Genomic DNA, 17,251 nt, shown 5'->3' with positions numbered 1-17,251 from the left:
TCCCATTTGAGTAGCAGGCCGGGGCGGTTGGCTGATAAACTCTGTTGTGGAGCAGTGTGAGGGTGGATGCTAGTACCTTCAGGTCGCTGCAGGCTCAAGGGATTCCAGTCCACTAATCACACTTTGACTTACAGTTCCGTTGATTTCAGGGTGTCCTGACTCAAAACAGCCATAAGTTGACGGTATATAGCGGACAGACTGACATGGAATTCCAATCAAAAAGAAAGGACAGAGACACAGTTGGAGATCGGACATGCAGCGGGAACACAAGCTAACTAAACAGTCAGGACCACGTAATTATCATTGAATTGTGTTTCTACAACTGCAGCTTGGAGCCTTACATTAGCTGGGTTTTTACATGTGGTTTTAATTGGACAAAAAGTAGTTTGTTACTTGAGATTTGAAAAGGATTTTTGTGTGAACAGGGAAGAGGGGCCTTAAACTCCTCAGTTGATTCGTGCTATGTCAGCCTCAGAACAACTCGGCCATTGGGATGATTATTTTACCAAACTCTACTGAACCGCTGAGACTGTCCCAAAAGAAACTAAGGCCCTGTGTTGAATCCGTGGCCGGGGGTCGTCACTGATGTTTGAGTACTCTGTCAGCAACATTTGGGCCTTTGATCTCATGTGTTCCTTAGTGTCAAAGTTCTCCGCAACCTACGAAGAGGAAGGTTTTTTACGAGTGTTTCTGAGCCCAGGTTAGTGTACTTCAAAGGCTGCAGAACAGCACCACAACTGGGAAAAAAAAAAAAACTGTACAAAAAATAAATAGGCACCTGACAATCTTTAGAAAAGGCGTAATTTGCTCACTGTTTCCTTCCATCCTTCTGTCTGCTTGTGGATCCAGTGGGACAGGGACGGGCCCAATCATTCTGAGTGTTTTTCGCCATAATCAGAGCGGCGTTCTCCAAAACTCATCTGTTGGTGGCGCACGTCTGCCACGGATCAGCCAAACGGACCCTGATTTCTATTTTTTAGAATTATCTTATCACTGGTCTGAATCTTCGCTGTTATATTTTATAGATCTATTCCAGTGCAAGTAAGTGGTCTTTTTTGAACAAAAAAAAAGATGATTTTGGTAGATACTCCCACAGGGGGGGGGGGGCTTCACCCATTTTGTATGCCTACAATGCACATCCCAAACATGGATGCAACAACCACTGGGGCTGACAGGCATGCCCCCCCGACATTATCCATTTAGACTAATACGATGGAAGAAGTGAAAGCCCCATGTTGACATTTATAGTCCCAGTTAAGTGAATGTCCTTAAAGATTACAGTCTGGCATAACGTAAAAAAGGAACGCAGCTGAGAAAAGAGCAATGTTCCTGGAGTTGGAAAAGGGAAAGGTTGACATCATGTGTAGGTATATATCATCTGGTACACTTTTAGTCTCAGTGGAAAAACACGAGGCAAGTCACAGAAGAAGAGGTTTTAGGGCCACGTGTGAAAGAAATGTCACAATTTTTGAGTTTAACAATTCTGAGAAAAAAGTCTGAATTTGACTTGTTTAAAGTTAAAGTCTAATTCTGAGGATAAACTCAGAATTATGACTTTTGCTTTAACAAGCTTCTTTTATAAAATAATAAATTCTGACTTGTACACTCAGAATCAAATACATGTTTTCACATGTGGACCTAATTCTCTTCGCTACCAGCAGGATTATTGGAATGATGATTCATTTTTATCAAAATGACCTCCAGAACTTTCTGTAGAGATTGTTCTAATTGGATATTTAAAGCGTATATGAAGACAATGTTTTAATATTTCAACCAATGTAAGAAAGCCAATTTTTGTTTTTCCAAAGAGAATATGATCATCTCAAAGTACTGGGAGCTGTTTCATTACCCAACAAAGGTTGACTGGACGTAAAGTATGGTACTTTAACAATGTTTTTCTTAATTTCTTAATACAGATGTAAATCTTTACCTTTCTAAGAAGATAATTTTGGGGAAAGAAACCTTGTCCTTACTTTGATTAGTTTCTTTCTTTTTTAAACAAACATAAGATCTTTGAGGCAACCAGCATTTAAGGAAATTGCACAAGTTATGTCTGTTCGTTAAATATTAAGCTGCAAGCCAACCGGCGGTTGATGCTAATCTTAGCTTTAGCACAAAGGACTGAAACAAAGGGCACAGGTAGCATGGCTCTGTCTCAAGGTGAAACATGTCTCATCAGAGCTCTAAACCTCACTGAACCAAGGGTGCAGAGCCAGGAGACCGCTTCCCCGGCTTCAGTCTTTATGCTAAGTAAGCTAACTCCCTGCTGGCTGCAGTTCAGGTACCAAACAGACCTGGAGTGGTAGTCATATAAGTACAATTGAGGAGGATGAGATGAAAAACCCTCACGATGCAGCTGTGATGACGGCCAGGTCTCAAAAAGATTACACCCTTCTGGAACCAGTCTGGGACACACAACAAAACACACACTCACACACACAACACACACACACACACAAACACACCACACACAAACAAAAGAGTACTAAAAAACAAGAAATGAACGGAGAAGAAAATAATGGACTTTTATTTTCTACTCTGGCAGGGTGGTAGCCTACTGTTCAAAATCAAAAAAAAGGGATGAGTTTTTTTAATTTATTTTGAACTACTGTTTCCTTTTCGGTGGTGCTTTAGATTCTTTCTTTGTTATATTTTTGCAATGTTTGATTCTTTTCTTTTTTCTGTTCTCCACCTGATTTTGTACGGGACCTTGCTTGTCTGCTTTTCCTCCGCCGGGGTTTTGTAACTACAGTAATACCATGTGAAACTGTATTCTCCTCATGATTTGACTCAGGGAAGTGTGAATGTTTACATGTACAGATTTTATGCGATTCTTGCTGTGTGTTGTGTTTCCTCTATCTACTACCTCCATCCCCCTCATCATCCATATTTTTCAGTTAATCTGTCCTTCCTTACACACTGAAGGAAATGGGGAACTGGTCTAAACCTCAATTTAAACATTTCAACATAAGCCGATTGCCGAGGGGACACGTTGCCACGTTTGATTTCAGTCTGTCACTTTTCTCACAGGACTCCCTGCTCAGATCTCTTAGCTTGTACAAATGCCTTGTTAGCGTCAGTAGAGTGTGCAAATAGGCACCTATGCCTGTTGAGGATCCTCGTGCGTGGGTCCAGCGGTGTAGGAGTTCATGTCGGGGGCTTGGTGAAGAAGATAGAAACGCCACAAGCTGATCGGAAAAGCGCTGCGTCCCCCCAGGGGCCAAACCGATTGTTTGTTGTTTTTTTTTGAGGAGGGGGGAGTCGAGCTGTGTGTGTTGTTGGCTCAGCGGGGGATGACCTCTCGGCTAACTCCCACCCGCACACAAAATCCCAGTGGGGGCCACCGTGAACCCACCAGTGGTGTGCCCGCGACAGGTGGAGATCATCAGTGAATGATATAAAGCCATACAGAACCGGGGTGTCGGGTCTCGATAGTCTATTAGTATATTTGGGCAAAACTTTAAAATGACAGAAGACAAAAACTCAACCTCAGGACAAAAAGGACCATCACTTTTGTAAAAACACGTCTACTGAGGCCCATTCCCTCCTCTTGATACCATAGAAATTTATCAAAAGTTCTGTTTATATTTATGTGTTTTTAATTATATATAACAGTGGAACATTTTTTCCAGTAATGGGCTAAATTTTTGATTCTGTTAGAAACGTTGATATATATTGTGAAGCAACTTAAACGGAATTCAAGGAAAAAATAATGGAAAAAGAAAAGAAAGCTAGGGTTGTTTTTTTTCGGTGTAGCCCACACATGGAGAAACATATCATTCTGGTCCATGACAAAGAAAACCATGATCGATAAAATACTGAGCTTTTCTTTTGTGTGATGTCACTGCTAAGGCGGAAATGTTTCTGGAAAACTTAAAAAAAAAAAATATGTGACCATGTGTTTGCGTTTTTTTTGTTTTCTCCCTGAGCTGTACGTCACCCAAAGCTAAATATATTTAGATAACGGTGTGCTAGCTATCAAAGAGCAAACGTGTCTTTTTAATTGCACACTTAAAACGTGCAAGATCATGTTTATCACGCACATTGATGGGGGGGGGGGCCTATTACCAGAAACATTTTAATTTCCACTCAGTATATTTACAGAAAGGAAATTTGACACTCATGAATTTTACTTATTTATGTGATTGCCTTGTAGTGGATTCTATTCTTTTTATTAGTATTTTTTTTAGTATTGTTCAGTAGCAAGGTAAGATCCCTAGCTAAATTCTTTCTCCAGCTTTGGTCAGTCCAGGCAGGATTAGCTGAAAGACTTTCTAGACGGGCACCTTGTGCGGAACACCTGCAGAAGAAACGGGACAGGAAAGCAGTTTGTTTGGAGATTATTGTCAACTAGTGGCTGTTGGAGCAGTGTTTTGTCATTGAGAACGAGGTGCATGCTACGGTTAGCACCTCGTCTCGGCTAGTGACGTAGAAAGCGTTTTGCAGATGTTAAACAAAACCGAGGAGAACTGAAGAAAGAGGGACAGTCATGAAACGGGATCTACTCAAACACCATGGATAGTTTTTTCCAAGTTTGGGGTGTGTGGAATGCCCAGAAGACCCCCCAAAATAACCCCAAAATCCCAGAAAAAAAAGGGAGGTTTTCAAAATATGGGCACTTTAAAAATAGCAAATAATCAGAGAAAAGCCAATAGAATCAGATATCAGTCTTAGGACAGAGACTATGTACTGCAGAACAAGTAATTTTACCTGTACTACTTTCACATTTGTTGAGAATACTTTTGTACTTTTAGACCTGAACTTGTCTCCGAGTATTTTAACATTGATGTAATGATACTTTGACTTTAGAAAATTTCCTTCTCCCCTTTTCATTTTTTTATTTTGCAGGATCGTATTCATTTAAGCTGAAAATAAGGTCTTTGAGCTTTTTAACTTGTGAACAGAACCAGAAAATCGTTGTATTATGGAGACTGTTCATCCACGTCTCTGATGTAACGGTATAGCTTATAAAGTCAACGTGTCTGTGAAAGCTGAGACTGTCACCCATTAAGGGGCGGTCCAACTAGAAGATTAGATTAGGAGTCAAGTGAACAGCTGCATGTGGTTGAAGCAGTTATAGTCTTGAAAATTTCTGCTGCTTAAGGATGGTAACTGTGGCAGGGTGACTTAGCAGGCCCCTTAATATATGAAGGTACGGGAGATGCCAAATGAATATTCCTTTGTGTTGGGTTCTAACTCTGGTGGATTTCTGAGGACTATGGTACCTGGTCCCAGATCTCTTGCAGGGTAATCCAGAAGCTAGCTAGCTATCGAATCTGAGGGACTATGGTTACTGTTCCTCCGATCTCTGAGGGTAAATCAGACCCGCCCAGCTAGACTATCTGTCCAATTGAGGGACATGGTTACTGGTCTTCAGATCTCTGCAGGGTAAATCCAGACAATAGCTAGACTATCTGTGCCACATCGAGTTTTCTGTTGAAGGACTAAAAACTAATTCTGAACGTACACATGTTCCACCAAACAACTTCTCCGAGACTTTTAGCAGAAGCACTGGGTCTCCGTCGGAGCTTAGCCCGCTCCTGGATGATTGTATGGTTAAGAAATGCAAATGAACCAGAAGCCTGTTTACCTCCATCCCAGAATTCTGTGAGGACTATCCAGACCTCCTTCTGCAGTGCTGTGGACGGAAGGGTGACATGCCAGATAAGGGCAGGATAAACTCAAGGGCACTAGACTTGATTAAAGGTGTGCTCTGAAGCGGTTTGTTTCATCCAAAAGGGTAGAGAGAAAAGCAGTGTGTAACCTCGGGGGGTCATTTCAAGATGATTTATTATGTTTTTGTTGTGCAGCTATGGACGTTATAATAGGAGACACGCAAGGCAAGTCTGAATGACCATCCAGCATTCCTTCTCAAATCTTTGAATTTAGGCAGCTTCTGTCCTTCACTAGAAGTATAAGGTAAAAGTGGATTTTTCACCGAAAAGACCAAAATCAAACATACTTTTGATTCTGCCTCACAAATAAAGTTTGACTTTAAAGAAACAAAATAACAGCTTGCTCACTGTAGTTTTAGTCAAACTAACAGGAGGAGGAAAAGGAAATGGTGCATTTGTTGGGGGACTATTTTAGCCGCAGATTATTCCACATTTGGGGCTCCAGTGAGTATTCGGCTGCTGTCAGGCAGGACTGTGTGTGTGGGACTGAGAAGATAGAATAACACAGTGGGTGTGTTAATGGGGATGAGGAAAGTCAGCCAGCAACAAAGTGGCTCATGATGTGTTTCTACACAACAAGGAGCTCGTTTAGGGTGTTGGTAAGACGAATCTATCACACGTACTTTTCTCTTGACAATGCTGTTTGTGTTTGTTCATTTGGGAGCAACACAACTAAAAGAGATCACATCCTCTACATCTCTTCTCAGAAATCATTCAAACGAGCACAAAGAGGTGATGATAAGAATTAGAAGCACCTGTATCCGCCAAGTACTGATTGCAGAACTGATGCAGGATTAAAAGGCCTAAAGGGGAGGGAGACTGACACTGCAGGCTATTAGACTATATAATAAAAAGCCAGAGGAAGATGACATTAAAATATTGCGACAGTGTAAAAAAAAAAGGACTACTTCAGCCACTTTAAGAATTGGTTATTCCAGTCATTGAATGTATTGCTCCTGAAGTAGAGTTCCCAGGGCCGAAGCTGTTGTATTTACAATCACTTGTTTGCTCCAACCCAATTCTATATATGTAAATTCATATCAAATAAAAAAACAACCGATAAAATAGTTATTTTCTCTATAAGACACACCTTTAATCATAAACAAACGACAACATAATTTTCTATGATGAGATGCAAGTTCAAGGATCAAAACTGTAAAGTAAATAAAACTGCATTATACATGTACTATTATTATATATTATATAGAGTAATACTAGGTCAATATGAAGATTTTACAAAACGGAAGGTGTTCATGATGTAGCTCTAGTAAAAGTCAAATCAAAAATACAAAACATTTTATTTAGTAATTGACATTCACGAGGTTGGTGGACACGTTTAGCAACCAGACAATACCTTCAGGGAAAACTGTCCCAGAGCCCAAAAGGCATAAGGACAAACGCGCACACACACACGCGGGCCGCGCACACACACACGCCGCCCCCACACCACAACCACACACACACACAACACACACACACACACACACACACAACACACTAACACACACACACCACACAAACACACACACACACACCCTTAGCCTACGTCAGCAGGGGTGAGCAGCAGGAGGGTGCGGTGAGCGCCAACTGAAACGTTGGACAAGTACCACCACTTTACATTTTCTCTGTCCTCTCGTGGATTAAAACACCTGCGCTCAAGTGATGCAGCGTTTTCCCGTTCGCACAAGATCACAATGGATGACATTTTCACTGGAGCATGCTCACATGCTTGGTTCGTCTTGGCTCGAGCCACCGAGTCCTCGCAGGGAACCTATCCGCATTGGATGCACTCAACTCCCGTTTCAATTGCAGCATTCCCGCCCGGCCGCGTGCGCATGCGGCGTGGAGCTCAGATCAGTGATCTCACAGAAAAAAAACCGGTTCCTAGGATTAATCTACCCAAAAACTATTGATGGCGTGATGATGTTTGCAGCCAGAGGAGAGAGGAAGCCCGGAGGGATGGACCGTCTGCTCGGTAGGCTGGACAAGGCCGTTTTCAGCGCACTGAGAAAGCTGAAACGCGTTTTATTGAACGGGTTTTCGCTAAAACCTGGAATAAGCCCGCCGCCGCGCTAATTCATGTCCTACCGGGATGAGGTTGCGTCGCAACCTGTCTGCCGGTTTAGTCGGCTTGGAACTGCATATGGCACGGACGTCCGCACCCAAACGCCCCAACAAAAACCATGTCATCGCCAACAGGAACGCGCAGACGGCGGAGTATCGGCACCGTGTACGGGGGGGACACCGCATCCCGGTCGCAAAGCGCGGCGGTGAAGCTTTACGCGGCGCTCTTCGACTTCGGGCCCGCAGCGACGAGAGCGACGCGTGAAGGACGGGGAGACAAGATGTCGGTGATCGAGAAGCAAGCGGGGGGGGGAGACGTGGCTGGCCCAAGAAGCTGACTGGGTCTCTGGAGTCCGGACTGATACCGGCCAACACGTGGCTCTGCTGCAGGACGAGTTTCGCCAAACACAATGAGTGTTGGAAAAACATTCCTCTGCTTACAGGTCTCTTTTTCTTTTTGAGTAGTATACGTGGATGGGAGAAACAACTGCGGTTTGGAATCTGCTGTGAGACTAAAAAAAACATCATGGTCCTTTTCTAATTTCTGCATAAAAAAATATGGGGTTCGTTGACAAAATTACCCACAAGTATCATGGAAGCACTCAATTCTGTGGGTTCTAACACTTAAAAACAATAGGCATAATGTAAAATGAATGACATTATAGAACATTGAAGTCCAAAAATAAGTGTACAATAATAGTAAGATGTTGGAATGAAATGGCTAGAAGATGTAAACACAAACATTTTAAGAAAATGAAAATCTGATATCATAAAACAGACAAAAACACTGGTAATTTTGAACAGTTACCCCCAAAAGGGCTTATATATTCAACATGTGAAGAAGATAAGAGGAATGATTGAGAGGGACACTCAGGGGGTCAGTGTCTTGCAAAAGGACGCTTGACATGAAATGCAGGACCAGGGATCAAAACCACCAACTTTTCCGATGGCAGGCGGACGCAGCGACCCCCTGATATGAAGACACAGAGAGACATGTAGAGGGACAGGTCTGAAGACAAGCTAGAGAGGAGACATGTGGGGAGAGATCGGAGACACAGATACAGAGAGACATGTAGAGGGTTGTAGAGGGACAGGTCTGAAGACACAGATACAGGGAGACATTTTAGAGGACAGGGTCTGAAGACACAGATTCAAAGATGGACATGTAAGAGGGGAGGTATGACGGGACACAGATCAGAGAGGAAATGTAGAACGGACAGGTTGAAGAAAACAGATACAGAGAGACATGCGTGTTAACTGTTGGACAGTATAGGAACACAACTTAAATACTGTTTCCATTCTGCAAACATGGTAATAAAAGTGATAAAGGACCGAGGTTTGAACCTGCTGTGAAAGATACAGTGTTGATATCAAAATTATCAATAGGAACGGTTCAGTCAACACGGCACAACTAAAGGTATCCCAGTTCTACTCTTGTAGAGAAATGTAATTTCCCCTTCTGACAGATTTTTTAAGTTATGTATAAATCATATCTAGATCTGAATGATTAGTCACTTAGTTGGTAGTCAATCAACTGAAATGGTTTGATAGCTGATTTTTATACATTTATTTATTATACAATTGGTTTTAGGTCAGGTGAACTCTAATATTAAAAGAAGCCTAAAAAGATTTGCTAAAAATTCAAAACGGTTGACACTATACATGCGCGTTTTGGAGCTTTATATAGGCTTCTTGGTCCCTACTGTATTCTGAAGTAGCTTTTTATAGAACTAGTGGTCCACTAATACTGAATCTGAAGTATCTTTTTATATAGGATAATTAGTGGGCCCACCTAATACTGTATCTGAAGTCTCTTTATATGACCTTTTTGGTCCCCTAACACTGTATCTGAATTCTCTGTATATAGACCTTAGTGGTCCCCGTATCCTGTATCTGAAGTCTATTTTATATAGACTTAGTGGTCCCCTAAACTGTATCTGAAGGTCTCTATATAGACCTTAGGGTCCCCTTATACTGTATCTGAAGTATATTTTAATAGACATTAGTGTCCCCTAATACTCTGTTGATTCTGAAGTCTTCTTTTGATATAGACTTAGTGGTCCCTAATATTGTATCCAAAGTCTTTTTTTACATATGCTCAGTGGTCCCCTAATACTGTCTCTGAGTTCTCTTTGATACAGGCTCATTGCGTCCCTGATCACGTATCTGAAGTCTCTTGGAGTAGACCCTTAGTCGTCTCCCTACAGTGTATCTGGACGTCTCGTTTATATAGACTTAGGTCCCCTAACCTCTGTATCTGACAGTCTCTTTATATAGACCTTAGTGGTCCCTAACACTGGTATTGAAGTCCTCTGTTAATATAGACCTTAGTGGTCCCCTAATACTGTATCTGAAGTCTCTTTTCCCAAATTCAGCCTTGTGCAGAATTACAGCCACTAGAGACAGTCCACCAATGAGCTTTCCTTAGTATGTGCCATTTCTGAGTCTGTAGCTTTTGAGGCAGGGGGCCTCTTGACCAACTGCCACTGTTTGCTTTTTTGAAAGCCATTATGCTCTTCTCTTTCATGGACAGGCACAATTTTCTGGGGGCGGGCCAAGCGGGAGAAAGGGAGGTAACCTTGCCACTAAGACATCATAACGCATAATGTTAATAAAAATCTCTAAAGTGAAGTTTTCATGCCATGGGACCTTATAGTAATGTGCGAAAGCAAATCTGGCAAAACCACTGTTCAACCATTCTCAAAGTGATATTAATTGTTTTTTTGTCTTATGACTCAAACATTAAATTCTTCAAGTTTTGGACCACTGGTGGACAAGACAATCAACCTGATCTTAAAGTAGTTAGGCTGCTAAATAGGCTATGTTCATTCAATCTTGGTTAATTGTTTTCTTGATTGATGTTTTTATTTTTCATTTTTTTATTATACTTTATTAATCTCACAGGAAACTACACTTTTCACTCTGTTGTTTACACTACAGGCCTGAATTACCACACCAGCCCAAACTACACATGCACTAATGGAGAGATGTCAGAGTAAGGGGTAGCCCTGAGAATGGCGCCCAGAGCGTTGGGGGTTCGGGTACCTTGCTCAAAGCACCTGGCAGTGCCGGAGGTGAACTGGCACCTCTTCAGCTACAGTCCACCACCATACTTAGGTCCGTACGGGTACTTGAACCCGTAACCCTCCGTTCCCAACCCAACTCCCATGGCTGAGACTACTACCACCCCCATGATTTAGTTTGTTTGATTCATTTTAAGTCTGAAAATGGTCCTGAAAAAGCCCAAGCTGACATTGACAGCTAATTTTGTCCAACAGAGAATCTGAAATCCAAAGCTATTCATTTACTGTCACAGATTACAAAAAAAAAGTATTTACTTTATTTAAAAATATTAGTTATTTTTGGAAATGCCAAAAGGATATATCTTAACATCGATCTCAAAAAGTTAAAATGGAGTCTATGCCATTCTCTGGCATCATAGCAAAGTTAACACCTAAAACACCTCCTGCTGCTGCTGTAGAACCAGACTGGAGCTAAAAGTAGCCGCGAGGCTGCAGCTGCAGATCCTCTATTATTCATTCAGCCTGCAGGGATCATCATGTTTCAACGGTTTCAACGGTTGGCTTGTCTGTCTGTGTTCATGCTCTGATCCAACACTGACTCATGTCCCACTGTCACACCATGACAAAACTATGTTAGCCAAAAAAAAGACAAAGTTTTGTTACTTTTTATAGTCTATATCCGCAACGTTCCGCCTCTGTTGCCGCCTGAACATCTCGATTTCACTCATTTAGGTCAAAATTGCCCGTGGCTTTCTTTGTCTTGGCGTTCGACCTCTGGTGGATTTCTGAGGACTATGGTTACCTGGTCCTCAGATCTCTGCAGGGTAAATCCAGACAGCTAGCTAGAATTTCTGTCAATCTGAGTTTTCTGTTGACGACTAAAACTACTTCTGAACGTACACATGTTCCATCCAAAACAACTTCCTTCCTGAGACTATTTAGCAGAGGCACTCTTGGAGGAAGGTCTGGCAGAAAGACTATGTTTTATATGACACCAAAGAGATTGCAAGCACCAGTGTTCATCTAGGTGTGCTTTCTGCTGTTTATTATCTCCTGTCAATTCTTGTAAAGATATATGCTTCAGTTTACAGGCAACACATATAAAGTTCTGTAATATTTTTGTCCATCACATTTATCCAAAGTCATAGTTCGAACTTATGTAAGGTAGTTGTATGAGCTACTTCTCCATAGTCAGAGTGTTAGCTACAGTAGATGGGGGTCGGACGCCCCCTTTGGAGAAGCGGCAGCAGTACTGACAATCATATCAGTTTAAGTGTGTAGTATAGAAAATAGAATATTTTCAGCCCTTTACCTTGCTGTCAGACAGCTCTTTACGACGGGAACTGAGCTGTTATTCTCTGCTCTCTTCAAGGCCACCAACTCCTTTGATAAAATATGGTAAGTCTGACAGCAAGGTAAAGCTGAAGAAATTTACGTTCACTTAAACTAATAGTTTTTAGTGTTGTAAAAGTGTGAGCTGCTGCCCCCGTCACAGCAGGACATAGCTTCTGTGTCAGTACTCTTGCCTGCTTCCCAAACTGGGGGCGTGCCGACCCCCCCCCATCTACTATAGCTAACACAACTGACTATGGAGAAGTAGCTCATACACATCGAAACATCTGAAGTATCCCTTTATTAAGGAAAAGATTAAATATTCGTAGTAAACGGAATACAGATCAACAGCAGCACAAGCAGCACACACCTCTGGAAACTAGAACATTACAACTGCATAAATGAAGATGTACTGCAGGACTGGTGTATCAGACTGGGTTAGTTTTAGGTGTACCTAATAATAGTTGTATGTTATGGGGTGATGAGGAGAGGACCCAATTGCAGAGAGGAGAGGAGGCAGGAACAGGTGTACAGCAGTTATGACGTTGGAACAAACAAAAAAAACCCACAAGCTAGACATGATCAGACAAGACAGGAAACCAGACTAAACATAAAACAAGAAGCAGGACAACAGACACTTACCGGGGAACAGACCAAGAAAACACAAGGAGCAAGACAGGAAGATAACCCCAGTAAAAACCCCAAACCATAACAGTACCCCCCCACACAAAGACAGATACCAGATGTCAAAACAAACCCTAAAGAAAAAAAACAACCCTGATGAGGGCGACAGACACTGGGGAGAGGGGGACCAGGGATCGGGGCACAGGGAGGCAGGAGCCAGGGAGTCCAGGACACAGGGAAGCGGAACAAGGACACGAGGAGCCAGGACGACGGGACAAGGAACGGAGGAGCCCACAGAGGGAACAGGACAGGGCAAGGAAGAGTGACAAATCAGGGAACAAAAGGAAAAGAGAGGGACTGGAAAAGAGGGAGCAAGAGGGACAAGGAAGTGGGAGCGAGAGGGACTGGAAGGAGAAAAGAGGACTGGGAAGGAGGGAGCACAAAGAGGGCCAAGGAAGGATGGAGCGGAAAGGGACTGGGAAGGGATAGAAGGAGGAGCGGAGATGAAAAGGAGAGACAAGAGAAAGATGAAACGTGGACAAGAAGAGACAAGACGAGAGAGGAGGGGAGACGAAAGAGGTGATGAGGGTGAGGAGACGAAGTAAGGAGACAGGACGAAAGAAGATACAAGGCAAAGAGAAGAGACAAGGCGAAAGAGGAGCAACGCAGATGGGAGACAAACAAAGAGCAAGAGAGCAGACAAAGGAGAGGCATAGGGGAAAATGGCGACGGGCGATACAAGGGCAGAGCATGTGTAAAGGGCACAAGAAAAGAGCACGTAAAGACCCAGGGAAAGGCACGAGGCAAGCTAGGCATAGACCGGAGACAAGCAAGAAACCGGGGAGAGGGACGAGAGAAAGGAGCGGAGGAGGAATTAGGGCAGGGACCCAGAGGGAGACCGAGAGACATAGAGGGCGAGGCGGACCAGGAGCAGAGAAGAGACAGAGGACACAGAGAGACAGGAGCCGGAACAGGCACAGGCGGAGAAAAGCAAGAGAGACCACTGAGAGAGGGAGCTAAACAGAGACGGAGAGATGACAAACACAGAGAGCCGGACAGGCAAAGAGAGCAAGACAGAAGACACAGTGACCGAAGAGGGGAGACACTCAGAGAGCAAGCGACAGAAAGAGAAAAAGAGACAGAGCATCCGTGATACACAGAGCGAGGAGAGCGACAGACCAGGGAACAAAAGAGACAGAGCAAGGAAACAAGTAAAGGATGGGGCGAGGACGGAGACAAGTGAGGAACCGAGGACAGACAGAGTAAGGAGCACGGAAGAGGGGCAAAAAACAGAGAAATTGAGATGGACTGGAAAAAACGAGAGCCACAGGAGAGTCACCACACAAACAAACAGAAAAAGGGAGATAGGGACGAGCGAAGGGACACACAGAGAGTCTGGAGAGAGGGCTGGAGAGAAAAGAGAGGAGAAGACGAGACACAGAAAGCCAGACAACCAAAAGGAGGAGCGACAGACAGGAACGGGACTGAAAGAAACCAAAGCAGAGAGTGGAATACGTAAAGAGACGACAAGAAGAGAGACGAGTCGAGACGAGAGGGGCGCACGAGGAGCACAGGAAGCCCACGGGGGGGGGGGGCGCACAGGGACACGGGAAAGCCCACGGGGGGGGGGGGGGCGCGCGCGAGGAGGCTCACTGGAAACGGGACAGCATAGACCGGACAGTTGGGACGCGGACGGAATGGAGACAGATGGTCAGTCAGGGACAATTTTAGATGGAGGACGGAGACGATGTGACTATAGGCGGATTGGTCTAGGGAATAACTTTAGACGGCAGCACAGGGAAAGGAGGAAAACGGACAGGAACGGAGACAATGACAGAGACGGTGACCGGGACAGGGACAAACACTGGGACTGAGACAAGCACGGGACAGACGAAGGCACAGGGATAAGCACGGGGACAGGGACACAAACAGGCGTATAGACGGGATAGAACAAAGACACGGGAACACAGACAGAGACAGGGACGGACACAAGACTAGGAGACTAGAACTAGGGGGGCTACATATGAGGAACTGGGGTTCCTGAGGGCCTGGGACTAAGTCAGGACCGAGGAAGCCAGGGACTGGGCCCCAGGGGACCCCGAACCGGGACCAGGGGGACCCGAGGTGCCAATGCCCAGGGAGGGCAGAGGCCCAGACGCCGGCTGGGGGTCGGGGCGCTGACTGCCGGCCGAGGGCCACAAAGGTGGCCGTCGGCCAGGGCCAGGAGGGGACTCATCAGGGCAACTCCCGGGAATCCGTCTCATTAGCTCGGAGGGGACCAAACTCCGCGTCCACCTGTTCCCACCGCACCATCATGAGGCATGTCTCCGTGGGGTCCACCTCGTGCATGCGGCGGAAGGCGGCGGACATGTATCCGCCAATGGTGCAAACGGGTGCAGGAGCGGGTCAATCTGTACTCTGTGGGTCCATGTTGGCTTGTGTCGTTCTGTTATGGGGTGATGAGAGGAGGACCCAATTGCAGAGAGGAGAGGAGGCAGGAACAGGTGTACAGCCGTTTATTGAGTTTGGAACGAACAAAAAAACAACCAAGGAAAAACACAGACCAACGGGGTCCAGGGACAGCAGCAGGAAACAGACAGACGACAAGGCGGGAACTTACAGGGAATACTGGGAGCAGAGACGGGAAGGCGCAACAGACGGCTCATCAACAAGCGTGGAAACAGGCTGCATGCAGTGACAGGAAAAACCGACAAAGCACAAGACAAAAGGACACAGAGGTTAAGTACAAGAGGTAATGAGGATGGGGGAACAAGTGAGAGTCAAGTGAAGCACATTAGGGTGGGGCAGGACAATCAACAAGCACAACGCAAAGCTGACAGATCAGACAAGACAGGAAACCCGACTATCAACATAAACAAGAAGCAGGACAACAGACACTTACCGGGAACAGACCAAGAAAGTAACACAAGGAGCAAGCAGGAAAGATAAAAACTTGTGATAAGATTAAGGTGTACTACTTTACTGTTACATTTAGGGGGCACGGTCACAAAACTCACGGTTGGATCCGATCACGTTTTTGAGTCATAGATTGGGTAAATTTTGGATCAGCACAAAAAATTGGGGAATTTAAATGATTATAAAATGCAATAACAATAATTTCTTCTTTCCACCATTAAATTGCTGTTAAATGACACAAACAGATGAGAAATGGGTATTTTACAATAACTTTGAATGCACCACAAGATTATTAAGAAGTTAAAATCCAGGACAGAATTTTCAAATGCTTGTACCATTTTGTGTTGCCGAATGAGACACCAAATCCGCGTTGCTATTCTGTCTGTTAGTACCAGATGTTAACATGCGACTTCACGTGAACAGAAAATTGCGTTGCCTGTATCTTTTCACTGAAACCCTCTATAAAGATTATCAGCCTACTTTAAGTACAGCGCAGTACACATTTATTTCACACTATTATTATGGTTAAATTGGCTGCGGTTCACATGCATTCTGAACCCTGCACTATGGTCCATTACCCCACTAGATACACTTGTCAGATGGTCTTTTAAGGGAAAGTAAGGTAAATAAAGGCTTGGGTTAGTCTGATATGTACAGAAAGGAGCAGACCATGTGAATTACACCCGGTCATTTTTGTGTGAAAAGGTTAAAAAGCAGCATTTATCTTAAAGGCATTATGCGAAAGACTTGCCCAATGGTTAGCCTGTGGCATCACTGCAAGAAGGTATTGGGTTCATCCCTGGTGATCCCTGTCCTTTTTGTGTGGAGTTTGCATGTTCTCCCCGTGTGTGTGCGTGGGTATTCCCACTACTAAAACATATTCCCTCCCTCTCTACAAGCCATGTGTGATGAGCGTCTGGCGTCTTAAGGCTGGCGTGCGTCACCCAGGTGGGTGGTACACATTGGTGCTCGTTAGAGAGTAGTATCATAACAATGTTAAACTCCTATAAAAATTATCTTTATCAATTTGACCTATACAAGTGTGTGTCTCTCTGCAGAGAACCTGCCCTCTGCCTCTGCTTTCTTATCTTGCTGTGTTTAAGAGTTTTGGGCGTCAGACCTCTATAAGGCATGTCTATGATATGTCAGATAATGGTGAAAAACTCTCAAGATGGACATGATGAGTGTCTTAACGTCTTTTTGCATACTATTTTGTTTCTTGACTGTAGCGTACTTTGCTTTATTGTTTATTCTCTCTTAATTTGTTCGTTGTTTAATTGTAATTGTACTAATAACACCAGGCATATCCCTTGCAACTGCAACAGTCCAGAGTCACAAATTTAAAGGGATATAAAACAGCACAAAAGCGAAAATGCTAGGCATTTTTACTACTTTTACTACTTGTATCTGTTAAATGTCCCCATAGAAACCTCCAATGCTGTTACTTAGTGCTTGTTCAGCATGGCTTTATCTTTACAGGATTTTTCATTTAATCACTCATTGCACAATATTTCTTGAGTCTGTTGTTGTGAGTTCTGTGCTGTGTCTTGCTGGTACTGTCAGTGAAACCTGAGTCTGCTTGCAGAGCAGACACGCCCTTGCTGATAAACTCAAAGT

At 43.9% G+C, this 17,251-nt stretch overlaps 1 protein-coding gene and 1 long non-coding RNA gene across 2 annotated transcripts in view; both read left to right on the top strand.

Moving 5' to 3' along the window:
• Positions 1 to 17,251, top strand: part of LOC116670090 (tyrosine-protein kinase SRK3-like) — an 89,980-nt gene that overhangs the window by 21,350 nt on the left and 51,379 nt on the right. The window lies entirely within an intron of this gene.
• The window catches only part of LOC116670093 (uncharacterized), a 20,269-nt gene continuing 15,047 nt past the window's right edge, over positions 12,030 to 17,251 (top strand). Inside the window, exon 1 of the long non-coding RNA XR_004326943.1 lies at positions 12,030 to 12,039. This is a non-coding gene — a long non-coding RNA (uncharacterized LOC116670093). The remainder of the gene's footprint in view (positions 12,040 to 17,251) is intronic.

Source organism: Etheostoma spectabile, chromosome 20 (assembly GCF_008692095.1).
Source record: "Etheostoma spectabile isolate EspeVRDwgs_2016 chromosome 20, UIUC_Espe_1.0, whole genome shotgun sequence".
Taxonomy (NCBI): Eukaryota; Metazoa; Chordata; class Actinopteri; order Perciformes; family Percidae; genus Etheostoma; species Etheostoma spectabile.
This window is presented reverse-complemented; position numbering and strand designations above follow the sequence as displayed.